Genomic DNA, 18,339 nt, shown 5'->3' with positions numbered 1-18,339 from the left:
TTTTCATGTAAAATAAACATTTTTAGATTACTTTGAAATTAAAATTAATTTGTTAAATGTTACTTGGAAAAAATTATTACTGCAAGAACTTTTTTTTTGTGATAATTATTTACTTATAAAGATTTGCAATTTCCTAATTTAGTTAAAAACATTATCATACATGACAGGTATTAAATAGTTTTGTAAATCTAAAAAAAAAAAGGAAAAGAAAAGAAAAGAAAAACATAATGTACAATAATATCATATTCACTTTGTTTGCTTGAATTCGGTTATGAATTAGTGGCGTAAACTAACATAACCTTTTTCAACTAGCCAAAAAATTTTGGTCTATTAAAAAACCCACACCTCTTTTCCTTGACTCTGTCCCGAATTCGACCACGCCCGCAACACGGTGACTCGGGTGTGCCAACGTTCTGGAGCCTTAATTTTCTTCTATCACTGACCTTTTCCACCCGAAAATAAATAGGCTGTAAACCCTGAGTCTCTGGGTAAAACCTGAGGGGATGTGCCACCAACAAGGACCACCTATAGTTACTCCTGCCTGTGCCTCGTCCCCAATTTCAGGTGACACGATAATGAATTTAGTTTTCTCACTCTTTTACGAATGAGATTATCATTGGTTTCGTTACACGTGACTACTTTCACATGGATTTTATGGCATAACTATACCGATATAGATATATATTTTTGGATATATTTTGATTTCTATATTCCTTTTCTTTTGGGTATGACATCAATTATGCCTCCGAAGGCTTAACGGGAACTGGGCATCCGAATGGATTAACGCGAGGGTTCGAACCCTCAAATAAATAAATAGAATATTAGAGTAAGCGATTCAGTAAGATGAAAGCTATCCAAATCCCAAAACAAGAAACCTGGTTGAAGCTAATGCATCGGTATCTTCCGAGCTGTTGGTATATCATTCACGTCTTAATAACATACAAATCTATACGCTATATGGATACTAAAAGACCCATATGCTATATCTGTAACAACAGTTTCTGCTCTTACGTTTCTGTCAGGTCATATTCCACTAAACTATCATATTTTATTAATTTAATGCACAGAAATTAATCCCAATCCAATTTTATATAAAAATGCATTTCAACACTTTTACCGGGTTCAGTCAAAATCACAGTCCCAGCACATTTTAGGTAAAATATGTAAAGTGCGCATCGCATATAAGCTAATCATGAAATTTAATCGTGTTCCCAAAATCTAAAATTGCAGTTCGGAAACAAACGATCGAGAGAATTCCATTATTAAAACCTTACCTTGTTTTCTTTAGAATATTCGAAGGAAAAGTAACAGATTTAAGGAACAATACAAGAAAACAAAAGTAGACATCGGCACGAAATTATGTAATACCAAACCAGTTGTTAGCGTAGCATGACTACAAACGATACGTATTAAACGATGTTTGGACGGAGTAAAAATTTTAAAGCACTGATACCAATGGGAACTGTGTACAAAACAAAAACTTTCGTGCCACAAATGTTAACAAAACACGTCATAATCTCAAAGAAGATAGTTAAAATTATTTACTTTGTTGAATATATAATAATACATTTAATTAAGGGTATCTTGTAACGAAATACCCTTATCCTTTGAAATGAAGGATTCGCTTAAGTTGTTTAGAAGTTCAGCCAAGATAATTCAGTTACCTTGGTTCGAATTCTCGATTATTGTGTCTGCAAACTACATGAATTCTACGGCGTTTGCCTATTTTATATATTTGAGGGAAGCACGGAGATTATTTTAAAAAATTGTCATATTAGTGTAACCCGAGAAATTCCAGTGCCAGATTAAAGCACGGGCTGGCAGAGACCTTGCCCGGGGTACAAAAACAGGAGAAAAATGAGACAAAAATATATACATATTCTTAGTAAAGTGCGCTGAAAAATCAATCTGCATGTGGCACGGAAATACCTTGTTCCGGCACTGCCAGGAACAATTTAATCTGCCCATGTGTCATATGTCCATGAATTGCGGGTGTGCAGTAGTCAGTTTGCCTGTTTTGCTAAACGAAAAACCAGAGTTTCGTGGAACAAAAAACCACAATGCTCAGTTAGTCGGTCTCAGGTGAGACCGACTAACTCAGCCAGGAAATAAGTGAGAAAGTCTAAAAAGTTCTTGTCGTTTTATTGGCAGAATTCTAATCCTGGCCTTTCCACCCCGTATGGGAAGGAGAGTGTTTATAACCAATGGGCTGCACATGAGGACATCACAGAGCTTATAATTACTGTCCCTCTGCACCACATGAAAAGGACTGGGTTCGAATATCATCTTGACAGAAGGAACTTTTATGAACTTTTTTTTTTTTTTCACTTCACGGTCTAGGCAGGCTTCGCAATCTACGCAGGAACGACATTCTGGTTCGTAATAAGCATCATTATTTGTCATTTACGCAGAATGACCGAATGATGAGGAATCATCATCCTTTAGAATGTCTTCAGGATTTCATTTGGCCACATAATACATCGATGAGCCAAAACATTATTACCAGCGAATCGTTATGCAAATCGAAGCAACTACAGGTGAACTACTGCGCGTGCACGGTCGGGACACGGTAAATAAAAATACCTGTTACTGAGCTCCGTTAATCAGTGTTCTTCAGATGGGAAAGGCTGCGGACTTAAGCGAGTTTGACAAAGGCCAAATTGTAATGGCCAGACGACTGGATCAGAGCATATCCAAAACGGCATGGAAGGTAGGATGCTCACGGTCAGCCGTGGGTAGTACCTACTGAAAGTGGTCCGAGGAGGGAAAATCCACGAACCGCCGGCGAGTTGTTGGACGACCATGGCTCATCGATGATCGAGTTGAGCGAAGGCTCTCCCGGATGGTATGTGGCAAAAGAAGGGCGCCTGTGGCGCAACTCACCGGTAACTGGAATCGGGTGATGGGACTAATGTGTCACAACACACAGTACATCGAACCCTGCTGAAAATGGGGCTCCATAGCCGCAGGCCGCTCCGAGTGCCCATGCCAACCACGGTTCACCGGCGACAGTACCTACAATAGGCACGCGAGCATCGAAACTGGACCTTGAGTGATCGGAAGAAGATCGTCTGGTCCGATGAATCACATTTCCTGTTACATCATTTGGACAGCCGGGTATGTGTGCGTCGTTTACCTGAGGAACTGATGGCACCTGGATGAACCGTGGGATGAAAACAAACTGATGGCAATGGTCTCATGCTTTGGGCGATGTTCTGTTGGGATACCCTGGGTCCAGTCACTCATATGCCAGGCACTCTGAAATCTACCATCCTATCCTTCTGTCTTTCTCCCCCCAGCCTTCAGTCCCCCTACCCAGTTTATCTTCACGCTAGCGTACGTCCCACATGTCAAAATCTAACTTTGTACAAATTACTTTTCGTTCACATTTTGGCCTCTCAGACTTCAAGCGCTCTCCCCACGCAATCGATCAATTATTAAATAATCATTATATGTATATATAGAATGATTTTTTTCTTTATTTTTTATTATTTTTTTATATTTTTTAAAGTCCTAGCTATTCAAATCTCAGGAAATTAGGTGGCAGGACCTGCCAGAGTAAATACAAACTATTAGGTACCTGGTCTGCCTCCACTCAAAGTGTGGGCAACGTCGGGCCTCAGCAGAGGTCTGGCGGCTAAATGGCCAGAAGAATACGGAACATGACACTACACAATCCAAGATCCACGCACTTTTCCATGCAAATTTCTGGCCTTTACAGCAAACTGTATCACACCACAATGTAAACTACGCAGAGATGGAAAAAAACCCTGGTGTAGTCTGGCCCTAAATACACTTTACTCTTTACTTAAACATCACTGCTGACCAGGTACACCTTTCATGGCAACGATCTTCCACTATCACGGTGCCGTCTTTCAGCAGGATAATGCGCCATATGATACTGCCCGGATTGTTAGACTGGTTCGCGGAACATGAGGAGACTTCCAGCTATTTCCCTGGCCTTCAAATTCCCCAGACATAAATCCCATCGAGCATCTGTAGTTTGTGCTGGAACAGCAACTCCGATCTACGGCGTCTCAACCACGGACCTTACAGGAGTTAAAATATCTGCTGGTTACGTGTTGGTACCAGATGCCACAAGACAATTTGAGAAACCTTGTAGCGTCCACGCCAGCCTGCGCGTGTAACACAGTTGTATCGTCAGCGTCCTCCCCACATCGGGTGGAAAAGGCCCGGGTTCGAATCCCGTCCATGACGCGATTCAATGGAACTTTAATGGGCTTTTTTCACTCCATGGCTAAGTAAGTCGGTCTCAGGCGTAGATAGCAAGGTTTTTCCCCCAGAAATTGAGGTTTTTCGTCCAGCAAACATACAAATCGACCATAGAACACACGCAATTAACAGACATAAGACACAGCACAGCACAGCACATGAATTTAATTATTCGGGTGGCCTAAATATATTAGCTTTTCTTTGTAGCGTCCATGCGTCGCCGGGTACGAGCTGTTTTGGCTGCACGTAGAGGACAAACATCATATTAGCTAGGTGGTCATAATGTTTTGGCTCATCGGTGTACTTCGCGAGTTTCAATAAGTTTACTATTTATACTATTTTTACTACTTATACTATTTTATATATTTCTTCATTTGATCTCTACTAACTTTTTCTTTTTTCTTTCAGCTATATTGGGTCAGCCATAAAATGTGCGCTCACCTTTTTCGTGCATTATCCCGACTTTACGACTAACCTCTTCAACCGCCAATTTAAAATTTCCATACCACTACCACGGTATATCGAGACTATATTTCCATCTCTTCTGATATCTTAATTTCCGCCTGGCCACGTGCAGTTCTCTCAATACTAAAAGAACCTGTGAATCAGGCAAACGTAGATCAAGCTAGTAACTCAGTCATATCCGTTTCTCCAGTAAGTTGGTCTGTATCAAATTCAAAACCTAAACCGAAAAAAAACAACTCGGCAACAACTATTGACCCAAAGAATCACAATGGATACGGATCACCAATTTGAGCAAGAAGAACAATTATTTCACCCAGGTGCAGAGATTGATATGGATTCAGACAACCGTTTTTATCAAAGGAAGAGGCTAAAGCTGAGAAGCGTAGGCAGAATACTAGAACAGTCAGACCTTCTACTAGCACTCAACCTTCTTCCCCAAGGGGAATTAATGATGCCTTTCATTCATGCAGCTGCAGAGGGTTCCGAAACAATACCAGTGATATTTACTATTTAATATACAAACACAACCCTGCTGGTATCTGTTTACAAGACCTTATTCCCCAAAACAACCCTAGGATAAAAAAAAAAAAACTATACCTTATACAGAAGAGACCGAAACGATTCACAAGTTGCTCAAGGCCCCATTGCCATATACTAATGAATTCAAAGAAATTTCAGCATCTAAAAAAAAAAACTGTTTATTAGGATAGTAGTAGTGGCATGTGATGCAAAACAGCAAGTTATGAGCTTATACCGCATCAGTCAAAAAAAAAAAAAAATTACAAAACAATTCCCTCTAAATATTTGTCCAGTTCCTCCTTAAATTTATTTTTAATTGTATTTAAGTGTATCCCATCCCTGTTGAAGCAGTCTTTCCTGTTAACAAACACAAAGGATGCTGCCTTGCACATTCTCTCCAGGGCCGAATTGATTGATAAGGTTCTCATCATGTACTCCCTCCTATCGTGTCTGGTCAGAATTGCAAACACTTTCAAAATTTAACCCTAACTCACGGCTTTCTTGCAACATTAACCTATACTTGGTTTTTTTTTTTTTTTTTTTTGATTTGGTAGTTGTTGGCGCATCAGCTTCTGTGGCCATATTGCACCTCCCAAGGTTTTTGCAGTACTTTGATCCAAGCCCGAGGCGGGAATCGAACCCGCGACCTTTGGGTTGCCGGGCAGGTACTTTACCCACTCGGCTAGCCCGGTCGGCCCCTATACTTGGTAAGTAAATTTTCAGATCTCTTACTCTTAATGTTATTGGTGCCAATGTGTAGAACAATATCACATTTTGTGCCCTTAAAAGATTATATATCCTTTAGAACGCATCAACTTTTGCCCCTGGCAGACATACCCTGGTTCTGTTCCATCTGTCCTTTTTACACAATATATTTCCGGTCTCCCTGACAAGAGAGTCACCAATAATAACTACCTCCTGTGGGACCAGTGCATTCTGCCTTGGAGATTGCCGCTGTGTTGCCTGATGCCCAGGTGTGAGCTCTGGTGTTGAGTTGGGCAGCTGAGAACTTGACGGGCCCATCATATTAATTTCTTTGAGGGCATCTACCCTACACCTTAAATTCTCATAGATGCCCATTAGAACGCTGAGTTGACACCTAATTTCTAGACACTCTCTGCACCTGGCACACAAAAGGACATCCTCCTTGGCTAGATCATGTTCTGTTCCAGAGATATCGGCAAACATTTCACAAGTTGCACATTTTTTTAGGCTGTAATGCGTTGGAGAATCGCTCTCCTCAGTGCTCCCCTGAGTCACAGCACTCCTGCCACTCTGTGCCCGTTGCTTTGCTGCTCTAGTCTGGGGCATGATATTTTAAATTAATAAGATCAATAAATTTAATTAATTAATTGTCAATACTACACTATCTATTAGAATCCTAAATGCAGTGATGCGTATTACGCTATATATTTTTACTTTAGAGTTACCTAGTTACCATAATTAAAAATTTGAATTCCCTACCACTCTATACAAAAACAATGGCTGCAAGATTCGAACGAAACAACGCTTTTATGTATATTAAGTAGTAATCTACAAAAACTCTTATCTAAATTAAAAATAAAAATAACCAGCGTAACTAGAACAATAAGACTACGTATAAAGTACAATATAAGGGTCACCTGGACAGTTATTTGATCTACCCATGTGTATTTGTCTATTTGTCTGCGCGGGGATACAGTGGTATCGTCGCCGTTTTCCCGACACTAGGTGAAAAAAGTCCAGGTTCAAACCCGTCGATGACACAAGGAACTTTTATGGACTCTTTTTACTCCGTAGCTGAGTTACCACAACAAACGAAACAACACAAAAAAAGATGTATGATGGAATCAAGTCCTTAAGACAAAAAATTCCGACCAAAATTTAATGTAATTAAGGATTCGAAAGGTGTAATTTTAACAGAGGAGAACACAATCAAAGGAACGTGGTAAGAATACTGTGAGCAGCTCTTCCGAGCACCTGCTGGCACTAATGATCTGCGACCCCTTTTTCAAGAGTGTGATCATGAACCAGTACCACTGAAGGAAGAAGTCGAAAAAGACATCAGAGAACTAACGTGTGGAAAGTCACCTGGAATTGATGAAATCCCAGAGGAATTGATTAAAGCTACAGGTGTGAAGCGTGCCGAGTTTTTTTCATAAAATGATTATAAAAATTTGGGAAACTGACGGTGGCCATCAGATTGGAAGAAATCAATTTTCATCCCTTTACCAAAAAAAATCTGAAAATTTGCTCAAATTACAGGACTATTAGCCTCATTTCTCACGCTACCAAGATTCTTCTTAAAATCATATTAAACAGAATCTCAAGAAAACTTAAAGAACAAATTCCAGAAAAGCGAGCAGAAGGGGTAGAGGAACAAAAGATCAGATCTTAAGTCTACAACTGATTATTGAAAAATGCAAATACAGTAGTTCAATATTCCAGTCATTTTGTGTTTTATAGATTACGCAAAAGCATTTGATTGTGTTCAACATGAGAAACTATGGGAAACGATGACTATTATGGGTTTTCCAATCCACATAATACAGCTGATTAAGTTACCAGGAACAGAAAGGAACTCTGAGAACAAGCATGGAAGCACGGACTTTTTAACAATAGGTAAAGGTGTAAGGCAGGGCTGTATTTTGTCACCTCACCTTTTTAATTTTTATACCGAAGATATCATGCGTGAAGCTTTGAAAGATTTAGAGACTGGCTTCAAAATTGGAAGAATGAAGGTATACAACCTTCGTTATGCAGATGATACTGTGCTAATTTGTAATTCTAAGGATCATCTTTAAGAAACTCTTAGACGTAGATAGTAATTTTTTCCCCGGAAAAACTAAGGTTTTCTTCCAGCAAGGCAGGCAAATCGAGCAGAAAACGCGCGCAATTTACAAGCACAATACATATGGATAGTTGAAATTAAATTTACAGGTAACCCTTATAAAATAAAATAGTTTTTAGTTTTTTTTTTACCCATGTGTATTGTGTCTGTAAATTGCAGGTTCTCTGGTCGATTTGCCTGCCTTTCTGGACTAAAAACATCGGGTTCCGGAGAAAAGGCCTTGCTGTCTACACCTGAGACCGTTCCCTTCCATTCCATTTATTTACACACACAATTTTATGTACATTCTCATGATATAAACAATTTATATACAAGATTATATACAGTTTTATAGACATTATCATATATATATATATATATATATATATATATATATATATATATATATATATATATATATATATATATGAAATATGAAAACGAAGATGTGGAAAAAGAGGGAAAAGGAAAAACATTGTACATATGATTGGCCTGTTAATTCGGCATTAATTCAGATTTAATTCTACTTAATTTTATATAGGTTCTTAACATTCTTTTTTTCTTCAACTGGCTTGGCATTTTGTGTTTAATAACTTCTCCATCTATATTTATTTTTATTTTAATTTATTTTTATTATTTTATTTTATTTCATTTTACTTTCATCGATGACACTTATATATATATATAAGATAACATTATATATATATAATGTTATATATATATATATATATATCCATTCTATATAATGGTATCAAGGTACTGTGTGTGTTTGCATGTGTGTTCTTATATCGGGGTGGCTCCTAGGCCTTAGCCCATCTCCACCTTTGTACTCTTTTATTGTGCAGAAACTCTGCATAATGGGCCTGAAAAGTGTCAGTGTATGTGTGTTGTTTTGTTTGTGACAGGCTATTATGCCACCAGGGTGCAGCCAACGTATGGGCAGCTGCTGCCTGGTGCCCATCCCTAGCACCGGGCCTAGGTTAACAGTCCTTCTATACCGGTATTATTACCGGTATTATTACACCGAAAATCTCGCACCCGCCAGAGGGAGTGCAATACTGGCGAGTGCCTGCAATCCCGCTCCCAGGTTGCCCTTACCGGAGAGCCAGCTAAAAAAAAAAAAAAAAAAACTAGTAGTTATATACATGATGTTCTAGCAAAACAATTGTAACAATTATATTAACATATATACATGATTTCCTAGTCTTAGTCTTTTTCACCACAGTTCATTTATTCTCAGTACATTTTCTTATTTCGAATGAAGTCACAAGTTGAACTGTCCAGTTTGATTTCATTCAAGAAAAAGAAGTCAGTTCCAGTAGTCTTCCCCGGATCTCAGCTGGTTGGAAGTCTCAGATTGGATGCCTCGATAGAACTCTAATGGGAGGATATACAGGGACCCTCGGGTGTTAACAGGATTCTCATAAGAATGTTGATTGATTCTGGGGCGTGACACCTGAAATCAAAAACTAAGGAACTAGATGGAAACATAGTTTACAAGCACAACCTCCTCTGAAACTTTTGGAGTTATACCTTGTGTGGTCTTAAGTTACATCTAGATCTGTGACCATATAGATATGAACTACATTCTCTTACCCATGGACTGTCACTGGAATTCCAAATCATACACAAGTTAGGACTCTCGGGAAAAAGAATAATTAGAAGTCTTCAGCAACCAGAAGAGAACCACCTAAAGAAGAGTTTTAAGACATGGTGGCACAGAACGGAGAAGACCACCGGGACTTTATTAATTAATCTGTACATCCTACATCTAATTTCCTCGAGGGTGAAGGGATCTTATTTCTAGTCTTCTTTTAAAAACAGTCGCTGAAAATGTCTGTAAAGCATTAAAATTCCTACAGCTTTCTACCAAGGGACTTACGTTATCTTCTGTCAGATCCGATACACTGCTAAACAAAACTAAACGTGCCTGAAGATACTGTGGGCAGTGAAATAAAACATGAGATCAAGTTTCCACACCCCCACAAATGCAGTAAGGGTCTGGCTCAAGTCCATGTCCGTGTAACTTGGCTCTAAGGGATCCATGTCCCGTTAACCAAGGATTTATTTCCTTGGCGGCAGTAAAATCCACTTTGGTTATAAATTGCCTCGTAACTGTTCAATGTTCGCTGGCATTCCACCGATCCTGCCACACAGATGTCAGATGTTCCCACAATCTTTTCTTTTCTTGTTTGACCTCCTTTAACTGGATCAGATGTTATTCCCATTAGTTCCGAAGCCAAACCTTTCCTAAGCCGACTTGTCATCCCCTTGAATACGATATACAGATCCAGGGGAATGGTTCCTGCTAAGACTTGTAATGCGTTGTTTGATACAGTTCTAGGAGAATTTAAAACAGATAATAACATGGATCTTTGAAGAGAAATAAGTTTCATTTTCATTGTAACCGTTATGACTCTGTGATACCAAATGGTTGCAGCATATGAGACTATTGGCAGAAATATTGTTTTATAATATAAAAACAAGATTCTTTTACTAAGTCCCCAGTCTTTCCTTGATATTCTTATGATCGAGGCAGTAAAATTCCTTATTTTATCTCTAAGTTGACATACATGTGGCAGAAAGCTTAATTTATCATCGATTAGGATGCCTAAATATTTGTTTTGGGATACATATAGGATTTCAGAGTTGTCTATCAAGATCTTAGGAGGTCTATTATAGTTAAAATGAGCTTTGAAGGTCATAAATTTGGTCTTTGTTGGTGATATTTTTAGTTTGTTAAGTTTGGTCCATACAAATAGATCATTTAATATAATTTGCATCTTTTCCTCGAGTATCCTCCTCGAACACCCTCTACAGCAATTACTAATTCGTCGGCATAAGCGATTTTCATAGCCTCCTCGTGGTATTTTGTCATCCACTGATCTAAGACTGCGTTCCAGAGGAGAGGCCCCAGTACCGACCCCTGAGGGCATCTTCTGAAACAGTAGCTGAATACACTAGGTGTTTTGCACAAATTCTGATGGATCTGTCTTGGAAGTAGGACCTGATGATTCTATAAGTATAGTTGTCACATCTTCCCAAGCGCAGTGACACAAGGACACTCTCCCACCATACCATGTCAAAAGCCCCTCAAAGTCAATAAACACTGCCAACACGTACTTAGCTTGGGAGTTTTCTACATAGTTCTTGAGGGTGGCAATGGCAACTTCTGTTGAAGAGCCTTTTTTAAACCCGAACTGATTAATTGAACATAGATGGTTATCCTGTAACGTTTTTTGTATTCTTGGAGAGAGCAGCCTTTCAAAAAGTTTCCCCAAGTTTGCCAATAGGGAGATTGGTCTGTAAGCCCTGGGATTAGATGCCGACTTCCCAGGCTTATGTAAAACTTTAAGTAGGGCAATCTTCCACGGTCTTGGAAAGATTCCCTCGATATAACACTTGTTCATGAGATTGAGGAGGATATTGGGAAATAGGTCATAAAATTTGACTATTATCTAGTTTTCTATCAGATCCATCCCTGGACATTTTTTACTGTTTAGTTTGGAGACAGCTGTTCCTAGTTCAACAAGAGTAAAAGGATTGATGTCAAATGTTCCAATATATTGTTGATTGTGTCTCCTAATTTCTGCTTGTTCGCGAGAATCATCCTCTGAATTGTCTTGAGGAAAAAGCTTATTTACAATAGTACCAACAGTAGAGTACCAGTGGGTAGTTTCTTGTCCGTCCACTATAACAGTGTTATATATGTCTCCGGAGATTAACTTGTTCCTGGAAATCTTGTACACTAGACCCCACGGTTCAGTGTTTCCCGTGTTACGAACAAAGTTTTGCCAACATTCAATTTTTGCATCTGCGACGGCTTTATGTAGCCTTTTCCTGAGATCACTGTATTGTTGTTTCAGTCTCTGGACATCAGTGTCTGCCAGGTGCCTGTTTCGTTGGTACGTTTTCCTAGCATTCATGGTTTGGGTTCTTAATGTAGTAAGTTCCGAAGTCCACCAGGGGACAGATGGGCGTCTGGATTGTTTACGTTTAGCAGAGTAGCTCATAGCAAGGAACAAGTGTGACTGAACATAGTTTGAATATTCTATGGCAGATAAGGAATTTAAAGTAGAAGCCACGTGAGGACGAAAGAACAAATTTAGAAAATTCTTAAACTTGTCCCATTTAATGTTTTCCATGGAATATCTTCTCAAGTCCACCAGCTGTAGATCCGCATTTCTAACTGTGGGTTTGATACTGAATACTATAACGTTATGATCACTGTTAATAAGTGATGGTAGAACATTCCAATTAGTTATCTGCCCGTCCAGTTTAACAGAGGTGATAGTTGGATCAATGTTTGATGTTCCAATTAAGGAAGAGAATGTGTAAGGTCTGTTTGGCAAATTTTGAACTACTAAATTGTAAGACAATATTAAATCTTCCATAGCAGAACCTCTGTTGTCTGAAATTCTGCTGTTCCAAAAAGATGATTTGGCATTTAAATCAGCGCATATAATTAAATTCCCTGAAGCAAATTTTGTGCATATACGATCCAGCTGATGTAAGGACGTTTGAATATCTGGTGACGGACGGCAATACAGAGAAACTAGATGAAAAGTAATAATTGGAGAAGAGATCAAAAGACAAGTTACAGTGTCTGTACACTCTCCCGAGGTGGTTGTCACTACTAATTCATGATTGCATATTGCTATTGCAGTTTTAGGACGGGTTTCTATAGAATGAACAATTCTGAGGGATAACGCGAATCCCATAACCCTGTGAATCAAGCCTCCTACTTGAGTCGAATAATAAGGTTCTTGAACACATATAAGATCATAATTATTTTCAATCATCGCCACTCTTACTTCATCCATGACCACTCGTGAACGCTGGCAGTTTATTTGCAGTATTTTTATACCCTCAAAATTCACACCCACAACGTTAGAAAAATTTGTAGTGGCCGTATTATTCATTATGAGTTTTTTGGTTTACTAGTTCAACAGCTCTTTTATACTCCGGACAGTTATTGTCTCGGACTGAATGCTGACAATCTCTGTTGCGCCTTTTAAAATTGACACACCGAGGGGGTTCTTCCCTGTGTGTGCATTCAGCAAACACATGTACACCGCCTCCACAGTGGCCACAAGACACGGTCTTATGTGTGCAATTTAAAGCTGAATGGCCATAGGCCAGACAGCGGAAACATTTAGTAACCACTGTGAAACGACGGAATTTATGTGAAGTGAAGGCAAGAAAGATACGATCATTCTGTATTAAGCGTTTAAAAATTTGGGGGGTGAATCCTATTACCCAGTTTGTTATTTTATTTCCAGAGCCTGAACTAAATCTGAACGTTGTACCATTTTTAACTTCCTCTTGTTCAAACCCATGATCGTTTAGGTTCTTTATAAACTAATCTTCTGATATATCTTCCTTTGTATATTCTTTCGGCACACCGTAAATTAAAACCGTGGGGTCTAGTAACCGTGGTTTGTCCATAGACAAACCTGCATTTGTCAGCTGCGTCATTTTGCTAATTTTATTTGCATCCATGGGATTAGTAGTTTCGATTAAGAGACCTTTGTTTCTAAGCAACCTCATATTTTTGATTTTAATATCTCGATGTTCTTTTTTGAACACCTCTGTCACTTTAATTCTAATATCCTGACTTGATGAAATTTCAGAATCGGCATTCGGTCTCAATATAATGATGTTTTTAGGGTCATTAAATTTATTTTTTGATGGGGGAATAACACCTTCGTCCAAAGGAAGTTGAGAAAAATTATGTTGTAATTGTTCATCTTCTCCTCTAAGTTTATGTACAATATTTTCAGTACGTTGAATACCTGCTGCAGCAGCAGTTGATCCTCTAACTGCTTCAACAAGGGTACGCTGTTTGGGTTGGTCCTTGATTAGATGGTGAAAAATCTCAGTGCGTATTTGTAATTCTGAGGTTTTTACTTTCAATCGTTCATTGTCGATCAATAATGCATTCGTAAGTAACTCCAGGTCTGACCACAAACGATGTATATAGTTTGAGGCTTCCTTCATGACTTTGCTGCTATCTGCAGTTAAAATTCTCCGAGTGCGTGTTTAATCTTGGTCATTGTTGAAAGTACCACCGAGGTATCTAAAGACTCCCCAAGGTCCTAGCCTTCAGTGAATGATGTATTTTGCACGAATTCTTGTACATTAGCCAAAGCGTTGGCAACTGTGTCTCTGCTTTCATTTGGATTTTTATCCAGGTCAGAACTACTGGGATCAGAAGCAGATGAAATAGATTTATCATCTGCCGAATTATCCTGATCACTTCTTGTTATTTTTAATATTATGGGATATTTTTTCCCAGCTGATTTAGTAGGCTTATCTACAATCGACGAAGACAAGTCCCTATCAGAATCAAGCAGAGGTGATACACTAGAATCCATAGTGTTGTGTTGATAAATGAAACAGTACACACAAAATATATAATTCAAAATAATATTCCAGTCTTCCCCGAAATTAAAATATTTTGTATCACTTCAATTTGAATTTATCTTCTTTCAAGTTATTCTTCTAGTCTGGATCCTTGTATTCAAATTACTTACCAATAACCTTTCAAAGAATAACAATATATAAAGTTTTTATATACTGGAAAACTATGGTCTCTCTAACCAACTGGATGAAAAATTGCATGAATATTTTGAAATTACAAAGTAACGAGTTTTCAAAAATAGCCCAAAAGATCCTATATCTAATTTATATTTCTATGTAGTGGTATGAGAATACTATCCACTCATACACTGTAGCACTTTGAGGGTCTTATTTTTTCTATTTTAGTTATATTATTTTGAATTATTCTATGTAGATAGCGCTACATTCCATTTTCCATTTTTTCCATTTATTTGTACACACAATTCTTTACATTTTATATACAAGAACTTACAGAGAAGATATATATACAATTTTATATACATTAGCATTATCATTCTCATTATACCTATATATACTATAGATAGCGCTACAGACAAGATGGCCACTACCAAGAAAGTTTTCCCTCCAAAAACATCAATAAGGACTTCCTATTGGCTTCTTCTATTAAACAATGGCTGCCAAATGCTTTTCCTATGTTACACTACAGGTAGTCAGCCACGTTATTCTTAGGTATACCATGTGCTTTCAGAATACACAAACACAATGTCATGGGAGGCTTGAATCGCCCTCTCTGAATAATCTTTATATATACATATTCGATTTTTATAGGTGCCACTGGTAACAATAATGGTTACTCCCACGGAAAGTATTTTTCCCTCCAAAAGTTGTTGTTATGCCGCCATCTTGTCTTGCACCATGGAAGCCAATGGTGAAACCAGTAGCACTACCGTTAAGCCTAATATTCCACTTATTTCCAGTCTCTATTAAGTCTATGGGAGACTACCTTGTAGCATAAAATATTAAAGTTGAAATTTTAAATCACTCATATCTTAGTAACCCCTTCACAAAACAACCCCAAACTTATCTCCTATCACTCACCAAGAATTTATGGAAGTTATGCAATAATTCGTTCACGGGCGGGGTGGTCTAGATCATGAATATAATCCAATTATTGAGGAGCTCACAAACATAAGGACATACAAACAACGACAACAACACCTGAGACGACTAACTCAGCCATAGAGTTAAAAATGACCATAAAAGTCTTTCGCGTCATCGACGGGATTAGAACATCGGGCCTTTTCCACAGGGCCGCCGCAAGTGAGTAGGCGAGGTAAGCATCGCTTGCGGGCGGCAGTTCAGGAGGGCGCCAAAATTTTTTTGACTATACAAGTCGGACCTCTGCTTAACGAATTTCTTTATAGAGAAATTTTCTATTTAGCGATTGTTTTTAAAAATCTCCCTGGGTAATCAGATTTATAATAGTTTCAGTAGAACGAAGAAAATTTCCATATAACGAACGAATTACTTGACATTACTGGGAGCGCATTGTTCGGATCTCTGCCCTTCAGACAATTGAGTCAGTGCTGCTGCTAAGCATGAATTAAGAATTAAAGCGATTACGATTCAGCAACTTAGCGTTACTCTTAAAACCTAACCAACCGCCTGTCACACATACCCAGAAATCCTGCTAGTCATCTGATTGGTTTTATTAGGATTAGCATATGATGCAAGAAAGCAAGTTTATGCAGCATCAGCAAAAAAAAAAAAAACCCACTCCTATTTCACCCCTCCGTTCGTTCGAAATACCTGTCCAGCTGAGCCTTAAATTTATTTAGGCTATCAACTTCCACAACATGGGATGGAACACTGTTCTACCAACCAACCACTGCTGGCTAGAGTCAAATTTCCGCACATCTATCCTGCATCTGCCTTTCCTCAATTTGAATTCATGCCCTCTCAGGTGATTATTCTGAGTTAGAGGAAGAATCCCATCAGCATTGAGCATGCTCAAACCATTCAATAATTTATGTACCTCTATCAGATCACCTCGCCGGTGCCTAATCTCCAGACACTGTAATTTGCAAAACTTAAGCCTTTCTTCGTAAGAGCAACCCTTTGTTCCACTCACTAATCTTGTTACCCTTCTCTGTATTCGTTCCAACAGATCTGCATCCTTCTTGAAATGAGGCCTCCAGAGCTGTATACAGTACTAAAGGTGTGGCCTGACCATTGCCTTATACAAGAGAATAATCATCTCCTTTTCCCTGCTAGAAAAATTCCTGTATATCATTGACAAGACACGATGAGCTACTCTTGTAGCCCGTCTGCACTGCTCAGAAAACTTCATATCTGACTGCACAATTACCCCCAGGTCTTTTTAATTCTCTACCACTGTCAGTGTAGTACCACAGAGTTGATACGTTGCTCTGGGGTTGCTGTTTCCCATATGTAGTACTTTACATTTGTCAATGTTAAACTTCATTTGCCACCTCTCAGCCCATCTGCTCACCATTTCCAGATCCTGTTGCAGCAGCAAACTATCAGTAGTCAGATTTTTTCCCGGGTTTTCACCCTGCCAACCTTTGTATCGCCTGCAAATTTCGACATTAAGCTTGATATACAATCATCAATATCATTTATAAATACAGAAAACAACAATGGACACAACACTGAACCTTGAAGGACTCCACTAATAATATTAGTCCACGATGAGCAGTGTCCATTGATTACCACTCTCTGTCTTCTTCCCCTCAACCATCCCTTTATCCATAGCAGCAATTTGCCTCCGATGCCACACTACTCCAATTTGTGCAGCAGTCTTCCATGTTCAACAGTATCAAAAGCCTTTCTAAGATCCAAATATATGATATCAAAGTTATTTCCTGCATCCAGTTCTTTTGTGACTGCATCATAGTATCCAGTCCATTTGGTTAGGCATGACTCTCCTTTAACAAACCATGCTGTGTCCGACCTATAACTGAAGTCTTGTCTAAATGACCCTGCAGTGCTTCTTTAACCAGTGCCTCCATTAATTTTCCTGGAACAGAAGTTAAAGTCACAGGTCTATAATTACTTTTGTTAGCCTTTGATCCTCTTGGTGAATTGGGGTCACATTTGCACATCTTCAGTCTATGGGTACCTACCCTGATTCCAAAGGAGCTCTCATAATTATGGCTAAGGGTTTTCTTACTTCCTTTGCTGCCTCCTTTAATATAACTGGATAGATCCCATCCACCCCGGGTGCCTTTCTTATGTTTGTGCTCAACATATCCTCAATAATTTCTTCCTAAGAGCAACCCATTCATTAATCTTGTTGCCCTTCTCTGTATTCGTTCCAGCAGCTCTACATCCTTCTTGAAATTAGGATTCCAGACCTGTATACGAAAGAATTACGAGATTCCACTTTCCTCTCAGTTATTACAAAATCATCTAGCTCACTGCCAGAGTTTACTTTACCTCCTGCATTCCTCTTCCTGAATAACTCCTCATGTGTGAATGTAGATGCAAAATACTCGTTTAGTTTTTTAGCCACCTGAGCAGGATCATCAACAGTTGAACCATCAATATCCAGTGGACCAATCTGATTCATCCCTTTCCTTCTAGAGTTTACATATGTAAAGAACTCTTTCCTGTTTTGCTTTGCATCCTTTGCCAAAGATTTCTCATAATCTTCCTTTGCCTGCCTAATCTTCTTTGTGACTTGGTTACAGACCAACGTATATCTATCATAGTCTTCCATGTCAACCATTAATTTATATATATCCCATGCATTTTTCTTCTCTGCCATATGGCTCATTAGTTCATCTGACATTCATTTAGGCCTGAACCTTGAACAATATTTCTTAGTTGGTATGTAAAGCCTAGTAGCTTCCAAGATAAATTCTTTGAATGCTTCCTATTTTGAATTTGCTATTGTTAACATCATCAGTTGGTCCCACTGCATAGAA

At 38.7% G+C, this 18,339-nt stretch overlaps 1 protein-coding gene across 2 annotated transcripts in view; it reads right to left on the bottom strand.

Annotated features, from left to right (window-relative positions):
• Nucleotides 1-1,419, bottom strand: part of LOC150087265 (E3 ubiquitin-protein ligase RNF185-like) — an 81,191-nt gene extending 79,772 nt beyond the window's left edge. The window contains exon 1 of one of the 2 annotated variants that reach the window (XM_090371106.1): nucleotides 1,275-1,419. The gene's annotated coding sequence lies outside the window, so the exon portion shown is untranslated. The remainder of the gene's footprint in view (nucleotides 1-1,274) is intronic. The other variant, XM_090371105.1, reaches the window with a different exon arrangement.
• Nucleotides 1,420-18,339: the final 16,920 nt, after the last annotated feature.

Source organism: Mastigoproctus giganteus, chromosome 4 (genome assembly GCF_048544385.1).
Source record: "Mastigoproctus giganteus isolate SK-2022 chromosome 4, ASM4854438v1, whole genome shotgun sequence".
Classification (NCBI taxonomy): Eukaryota; Metazoa; Arthropoda; class Arachnida; order Uropygi; family Thelyphonidae; genus Mastigoproctus; species Mastigoproctus giganteus.
Note: the sequence above shows the minus strand (reverse complement) of the source record. Positions and strands in the feature narration are given on the sequence as shown.